Source organism: Syngnathus floridae, chromosome 11 (assembly GCF_059516105.1).
Source record: "Syngnathus floridae isolate MCC-2025c chromosome 11, RoL_Sflo_1.0, whole genome shotgun sequence".
NCBI lineage: Eukaryota > Metazoa > Chordata > Actinopteri > Syngnathiformes > Syngnathidae > Syngnathus > Syngnathus floridae.
In genome coordinates this window covers 4,547,303-4,556,240 of record NC_142423.1, presented here as the reverse complement: position 1 = coordinate 4,556,240, position 8,938 = coordinate 4,547,303, and the positions used below count along the sequence as shown (strand labels likewise).

Genomic DNA, 8,938 nt, shown 5'->3' with positions numbered 1-8,938 from the left:
TATTATTATTATTTATTATTATTTGTTTATTTATCATTTATTCAACACTCTTATTTATTCATTGTTTGTGCCTTCTTGTTTTTTTTGTGTGTTGCTTGTATGCATATCTGTACTATCTCACCAAGGGATAGTGGAAACGTAATTTCAATCTCTTTGTGTGTCTTAGTATATAAAAAAAAAATCAACGATAAAGCAGACTTTGACTTTGATAAAACAACCCAAAAAAATTATATTTTCAGACGAAACTGGATGAGGGCGCTCTAAATTTCACCGTTGGCCGTGACTCATCAACTGGGTGGGCTTAAGAAAAATGGCACCAAAAAGAAACTCATATTTTGCAGGTTACAAACTTCAAGTTGTAAAATATGCAGCTGAAAACAGTAATCGAGAAGCAGAAAGAAAGTTTGGAGAACCGTGATGTACCAATGGATTACTATTTCAAGTGACGTCAGTAGCGCGGCGCGGCGGTTGTTTACATACAAACGTGCCCACATAAGGACTACCGGCATCATTAGCGGTGATCATTTCTAAGTGACACGGAGGACAAAGAGTTTGAAGGAATTAAGGATTTGGAGTGACATAGAAGGTTTGAAAAACTATTATGGCTTTTACGCACGCCCGGTCCTACTCTACTGAGTCGGGGGCCGGCGCTCGGCCGAGTGGTTGTCCGCGAACGGTGCGCGGGGCTCGGACATGGCCATTACGCACGCCCGGTCTGTCAGGAAGTCCACGCCGCCACACGCTTGGAAGTTTGTTTTGTTTAATAAAGAGCCGTTTACCAAACCCACGTCTATTCTTGTACTTTGTTAACGCTACAATATAGTTATATAGTAGATCTGTGGAATAAAGACGAGGCTGACGTCAGGGCGCACGCGCGGCGATGTTGACAAAGGACGAGGAATTTGATCGATGGATTTAATGGAATTAAAATGCATGGATGGTTTGATAATATTATTGGCTTGTATTATAGTTATTTGAAATATAGTTTATCTATCGTTATATGAGCCTGTGGAATATTTTGAAGTGCAAGCGCCCTCAGCTGTGCGCACCCATTGTTGACAAAGAACGATCGATGGATTTAATGAATTGGAGTGACACCGATGGTTTTCTAAACATGTTATTCATGTAATAGTTGTCCTTAATCACTCTATAGGTTACGTCAGACCCGTTCTCAGCTCTTTGTTTGTGTTTGTCACGTTAGCATACCTATCGTTTAGCCTGTTGTTGCTATTTAATGAATTGGAGTGACACAGATGGTTTTATAAACATGTTATTCATGTAATAGTTGTCCTTAATCACTCTATATGTTACGTCAGGCCCGTTCTCAGCTCTTTGTTTGAGTTTGTCACGTTAGCATACCTACCGTTTAGCCTGTTGTTGCTATTTAATGAATTGGAGTGACACCGATGGTTTTATAAACATGTTATTCATGTAATAGTTGTCCTTAATCACTCTATATGTTACGTCAGGCCCGTTCTCAGCTCTTTGTTTGAGTTTGTCATGTTAGCATACCTATCGTTTAGCCTGTTGTTGCTATTTAATGAATTGGAGTGACACTGATGGTTTTATAAACATGTTATTCATGTAATAGTTGTCCTTAATCACTCTATATGTTACGTCAGGCCCGTTCTCAGCTCTTTGTTTGTGTTTGTCACGTTAGCATACCTATCGTTTAGCCTGTTGTTGCTATCGTTTAGCCTGTTGTTGCTCGTTCATGACTGTTTTTGGTGTGGGATTTTGTCGAATAAATTGCCCCCAAAATGCGACTTATACTCCGGAACGACTTATATATGTTTTTTTTCACTTTTTGGGGCATTTTATGGCTGGTGCGACTTATACTCCGGAGCGACTTATAGTCCGGAAAATACGGTATATATATTTTTTTAAAGGTGTTTGATCTGTGAAATCATAATGACAATAATTATTGGTATGACAACCAGTCTCAGGTCATTGATATCAAACAAGCTAATTAAATGTTAGAAAATCATCAATTCTTTTATTTTGAGTTTTGTTTTGTCAAAAGTCTAAGACTAAATTTCGACCTCGTCTTGAATGAAAGTTGGCAAGAACATTTTATTGTGCGGACGATGGCTTTTTGACCTGACATTTAGAATTTAATACACAACATACAAAGCTATAGCTATGAGCAGAACTTAAAATCTTCATCCAAAAGTCACTTTCAGTGTGAATGATGACTTGATGTCTAATCTCCCACCTGCTCGCTCTTCCATTGTGCCGCCCCCGCCCTCTCAGACTTACCTGCACTAATCTTGTGTATGCTTTTCCTCAAAAGCTCTACTTTTTTTTTTCTTTAAGCGGTTCTACAAATCTGCAGAAAAACTTGAGTCTGCTCATCCCCCCGCCCCCAATACACACCACAACAGAGTCAAGTGATGAGAGAAGATGGGAGGATAAGGTGATGGGGCTTGCTTGTTGCTGACGTTATGCAGCTCACAGGACTCGACGGTAAATGAACTCATTTTTCATCCTGCCTCCCTCCCTCCTCCCCCTCCTGTTAATGACTGGCACTTTCCTCATACAGAGCGCCGGCCCTCTGAAGAGCCTGGCGAGTGACAGCACACTATTCATCTACGAGTGACGATGGAAGGTGGTGTATGGTTGGAGCAATAATATGCAGGCACCAAGACGCATGCCGCAGGAGGAAGAAAGGTTCCATGTTCGGCGAAAAGAAAGAATTCTAAAAGGAACTAAAAAGCCCAAGCGTAATATCAAACGTGAGGGGACCTTATATCATCAACTTCTAGTATTTATTTATTTTACTTTGATAAATATCTCTTACAGCACAGGTGTCAAACTCAAGGCCCGGGGGCCAGATACGGCCCGCCATATCATTTTATGTGGCCCGCAAAGACAAATTGTGCATCAAATTTGTGTGTCATTACTAGAATTGCAAATTGTCTTCACTTTTAATAATATCTTTTTTTTTTTTTTAATATTTGACCAGTTTTTACTCGTCTGATTTGAAAACGAGTTATTTGTCCGTTTGTTTTGTAGCTTTTACTGTATATAATATGAGGTGCTCATACATTTATTTGGGTTGACAGTCATAATGGCCCTACGAAAGAAGCTATGACTACACTGCGGTCCGTGAAAAAAATGAGTTTGACACCCCTGCCTTACAGCCTTATTCAACTAATGGAAATTTCCACACTTTCTGTTCTCAAGAGGAGAGAGAGGACTTCATTTTTGTTATCTCCACACATGAAGTTATAGATCGTGATTGACAAAATGGACAAAATGAACTCAAATAGCTGCAAAAATGCCATGATCTAATGGAATTCAACAACAAAGAAATAAAGTAATGGATTGATTCATCAGTATGGAAAGGGTTACTAAGCCATACTTTACGACTCTAGCCAACCATGACAAGAGACGTTAGCCACAAATGAAGAAAACACGGAACAGTGACGAACCTTCGCATCAGCAAGTCAACTTCTGAAAGGCTTTTTAAAAAATAAACAATGGAAATGTTATTAAAGCAATCCTCCCTATGTTGCATACAATTAAATATGGATTAGATAGTTATTAGTCTTTATCATCCTGCTAACCTTGAGGAGCTCGACCTTTTGTACCGAAACAGACTGCGGAGTCTGGTGTTTTACATCCAAAATAGAACTGTGATTAAATATCCAAGCATGCGGTGAAGAAAAACACGCCCCACTGTTCAACACCAATCTAATTGCGCTGCCTGTTTGCTCGACTATCATATTACCTGTTGGTGGGATGACGAACAACGCTATTAGAAGGGGAAGGCTGCGATTCACGCCCCAATTTTGGGGGTGCAGGGAAACATACGATTTTATTAGTAAATATGGGTTGAATTGTAATGCTCTAATTAGTGAATGCTACTTTTTATTGTTTTTCTGTATGACCAACACAGCACAACTATGACAAGGACTTCATCCACTGTATTTTTCTTCACGCTCAGAGGGTAGAAAGGCTTCTTTTTGCCTACTGAGTGTGGCAGATGGAGTCAGGCTCAAAGTGACACGGCTATAAAGCAACACCTGGTGGAGATGAGCTGGTCGAGGCTACATCTGTAGCCATGAGGACTGTGCGTGAGTGTGTGTGTGTGTGTGTGTGTGTGTGTGTGTGTGTGTGTGTGTGTGTGTGTGTGTGTGTGTGTCCTTCGGTCAGCAGTAGCAAATGTCGGCACAGTGTGGCGAGTGTGGCTGTTGGCGCCAACTTGAATTCTCTCTGAGAGGCGCCAGAAATGCTCGAAAACGCATCAGCTCCAGGATGAGAGAGAAGGCGATAGACAGCTGTGTGTGGAAATATTTGCTGTCTGGACTGTCAAACTTGAAAGTTCTTACGAGTTCTCTATTCCGTATGAAATCTAGTCTACAGCACTGGGAAAAAAATAAACCACTGCAAAATGATTAGTTTCTCTGATTAGGTCATTTATGAGTAAAAAGAGCATGAAACAGTTAGATGCAAAGCAACTCCCAAATGTCAAACATCTTACTCCTTATTTCGGGCATTTATTTGCAGAAAGTGTTCAAAATGCTAAAAATAATTTCTTACAATATAATGGGGGCCAATCATCAGTGTAGTTAATGTGGCGTATTCGGCAGCCTATTTGGATGAGTGACGCTAGAATATTTGACTCGGCTTAGCAATTTAACAAACATTAAGAATCTTTTCCAGTTCAGTGGAAGAAAATATAGTTTTTTAACTACATACTGTTATGGACCAGTTGGTTCTCCTAGGTGTTAGAGGCGAGCTTAGTTTCCCCTTCCGACCGCCTCCCGACGTGTCCTTTGCCCACATTGCCCCACAGTTAACCATTCGAAGGGCCTATCCTGTCCCCGCAGCACGCAACCTCGCCAGTCAGAAGTCATTACACCCACTATTAACTCCTGCTCAGCTTCATTAGGCATGCAAATTGAGGAGGGACAAAGACCTGAAAAACTTTACTCAGTCTGACGCACTCCCCTTCCCTCCCCCCCTCACGCTCCCTTTGAGACAAAACTCCAATCTGTGCTCAATTATGCCTGAATTTGTATTGAGCGGGCTGATGTCGAAACTCTGGTAAACCACAGAATGATTCGGACCTGGCAACATGACCTTAAAAACCAAAAAGCATCTGGGTTGGTAATGACCACATTGGCAAACTAATGTCCAGTGACAACAACATGCACGCATATGCTCACAATGCAAGATTTTACTGGGCATCCACTGGCTCATTAGTTGAGCTAACACAACATTTGTCACACAGTTTGCTCCAACACGAGCTTGGAAACCTTTTTTCAAAAGGTAAATCAGAAGTATCTTCATCACATATTCATAAAGAGCACTGGGGTAAGGCAAACCGTTGTAATGAAATTTCATTGGGTCTTAATGTCAACTCATGCCAGTGTGAAAATGAACATTGAGGACTGTCATCATTTTAAGTGGAAGATTTTTTTTTTTTTGTCTTTTAACACTGTGACCTCCATCTCTCTTTAGTAACCCTCTGCTTTTCCCTGCTGTCCAAAGCCACTAACATCACAAGTGCGGCCAACATGGGTCAGAGCCAATCCTTTGCTCTGACGGAGCGCAAATGTATCACCGGCACGTGTTGCTACCAAAGGATAACGTGGCGTGTCACACCGTGCCATTGTGCATCACGCAACAAGTTCAAACAGGTGGAAAATGTATTCACAGAAGAAGAATACAAAAAAGCCAGTTTGGAACAAGGTACATTCTCAGTTCACAATCTGGACACATCTAGATACAATTTTTCCATTATGCAAACACATACGCCTTGTGAATCTTATGTCAGGGAAAAAAATACAAAACGAAGACTGTCAGTGTCTTGGTGTATCTAATCTTGTCATGTTAATGTATTTCCAGCTGTTGCTCTACAGTCCACAGCGTATGAATTTTTAATGCGTTAAGATTGTCATAGAATCCACTCCATTTGATAGCAGAGCAGGAGTCAGCAAAGCCGTGGAGCCATTCAGTAGTAAACAGTGCCTTCCGCTGTTTTATACAAGAACTGCACTGCCATCACTGTCAAAGTCAGTATTTCCAAACTTTTATTCATCCAAGAGTCATGTTTTGCACCATACAAGCAAAAATTCCCCAAAAAGTAGATACACAGGTTTTTGATGTCCACTTTACTAGCTAGCGGAAAAGTATTTGATAGTTACATTGTCGACATACTGTAGATGATATGCACATAACCTCTCAAGGCAGGCAATCACTGGTCTAAGTAAATAGTCCAGTATCATCAGAGCGTATTATGATCTCAGTATTAAAAACATTTTTTCAACACCATGAAAAAATATTCCTAAAATGATTAAGCGCATCTCAGCAAAAAACGTTGCCAGGGCTAAACGCTACCGTGACGCGAATGACCTGGAGGCCAAGGGCCAGTCGGAGGACAGGTGGCAAGCTAATCATGTGGAAAATGAGAGCTTGGAAGGCAAGTGTTGGGGTGGGCAAGGGGGCTCATGATATTGCTCACAGGTCCTGCCTCAGCTGGGAACAAGAGCAGCATCGTGTTCCGCCATGTTGTGCCAGGAACCCCCCCCCCCCCCCCCTACCCCCACCCAGAAATCCCAAGACTCTATTCTGTATTTTGTCACACCCGCTCGAGAAGACCGGCCAAGCTGAGTCTCCAACGGCCCCTTCACAATCTCGTTTAGCAGTTTCTCAAGACACTAATTCATGAAGTCATTATGATGATATAAAGAGGATAAATGATATTCTGACCTACCTGTCTGGTCAATGTAATCTAGTATTCCCCATTTGTCAATTATGTAAAGCGCTTGGAATTATACTGTACAAAGCCAACGCAGCAGCCTATAGAGGCGGCAGAGTGATCAGCGTCACTGAGGTTTAAACATCACATTGCAGCTAATTGCTTCTAAATTTACAGATTTGTCACTGTCACGTAAAGAGCAGATATGATCAAGTGATTTTTTTTCTAACTACATGTAAAGTAGCCAGTGTGGCTACAGTAGTCACAATGACTGGCAAATGCTAGCAAATCTTAAAATATTTTGTTGAATTGCCCAAATTAAAACTTTAGCGAAGTTTGAAATTCAGAATGATTTAAAGTTCCAAAAAATGCTTTATATCATGTAAATCTGACCACCTTGTCACAGTCTACAAGACACAGATAACATTTGCCATGTAAGTGCAATACATCACGCATGTTACAACATTGTGATTATTAGATTCCTCAAAAACAAATGTGATTCAGTTCAGAAGTAGCATCTGCACTTGGTATTAGATGCATCATTCACTCGGGGTAGTGACTGGGATGGCACATTGATTTATAGTAGGAAGCTCCCACAGATCCAATTGAATCCACAACTCTTTTCAGATTGAGCTTTTTCTTCCCCGGCTGGCCCACCGATAACTTGTACTGTATGTGACCGAGCAACTCTTTTGTAACCATCTTCATCAAAATCACATCTTGTACAAATTAGGGCTATAAATGCTTGAGCTGAGATTAATTCCTCATAAACCCCAGCAGAATGGAAAATAGATTGTGTCGTTGTTAGCTACCATCACTTCAAATATATCGAATCTAAAGAGTCTGTGTAATCAGAATCCTGTTGTGAGTCATTGAACGAGTCGAGTCTATTCCACAATTGAGGAGTAAGCACGTGCTGTTTAAAGACAAAACTGCGGATTTGATGAGCGGATAGTATCAGCTGAAAAATTTAAAATATATCGAATCTAAAGAGTCTGTGTAATCAGAATCCTGTTGTGAGTCATTGAACAAGTAGAGTCTATTCCACAACTGAGGAGTAAGCACGTGCTGTTTCGAGACAAAACTGCGGATTTGATGAGCGGATAGTATCAGCTGAAAAATGATAATAGCTTAGTCGGTGAGAGAAAGATAGCTCCACCGACACCATTCCACTTTTTCAAGGAGCTACTGAAACGGGCAGTGTGATAAAAGACATTAATGCAGCAGCGATGGCTCATCAAAGTCAGGGACGAGTGGCTGACACTTGCTGCGGCGATATATTGTTTGCTAGGCTCACATTTTGCCAGCCTCGCCAAAGTGCTACGTCAAGCAAACGCTGAGTACGCCGATACATGAAAGCGGCCTGTATTGACCGTCACACAACTATTGTTGGACAACTCCAGATAAAGTAACTTTTCCATTGCACTGAGTAGTTCGCTTTAAAGCGAGTCATACGTTCCACAGTCTTTAATCCGAAATACGTATCGTTTGAATGGTTGCTGCAGAGCCCCCGACTGATCTTACATGAAACATTACAAGATCAAAAATGGAACGGACTTGAATTATTATTATTATCCTGTGAGTTCTCCTACTATCTCAGATGTTAACTTCACAAAATGAATCACAAAAGTGGAAGCAGGCTTTGATGGGATGGTAAGAGAGTCACCGTTTGGAAAAGCCCAAGCAAAGTCTGTCTCCTGGGTTTGCCCTTCTTGAGAACATTTTAAAAAAGCCTGCCGGGCAAGAAAAACAACTCAATACCGCAGGAGTATTGCTGTATGTTTGTTTGAATAGAACTCCAAAAGGACTTATTGATCAACATTTCAGCATGGAAAGAAAAAGGGCCCTCAATGACCTGAAATTGTTCCTCAATTTCAGCAAACTAAAAGTCCGCTCACACAAGCGTTTTATCATTTCGAGAGTGGAAGCGGTGAAATTGAATGTGCTCCATTTGTAAGTGGTCTTTCATTTGCAATGAAGGCCATGTTGACAACGTTTTCATTAAACTCTGTATACAAGTTTAAATGGAGAAACATTAACTTCAAAAAATAGCCTTCGTTTGTGTCATAATCATGGCGCTACTGGTATCATTTGCATGATCAATACGAGTCATTTTGGGTAAACGGATGTGCTAGGTGGCATCACTGGCTTCATCTCATCTGCTGGGCCAGTGACAAGAATTGTAATTTAAAGTGCCCCTGACTAGAGAAAGCGGAACAAAATTAAATC

General features: G+C 41.0%; 1 long non-coding RNA gene across 1 annotated transcript; it reads left to right on the top strand.

Moving 5' to 3' along the window:
• The first annotated feature begins 393 nt into the window (after positions 1–393).
• Positions 394–3,338, top strand: LOC148390432 (uncharacterized). Its single transcript, XR_015861367.1, has 3 exons — positions 394–586; positions 2,317–2,466; positions 2,543–3,338. It is a non-coding gene; the product is annotated as an uncharacterized LOC148390432 (long non-coding RNA).
• Positions 3,339–8,938: the final 5,600 nt, after the last annotated feature.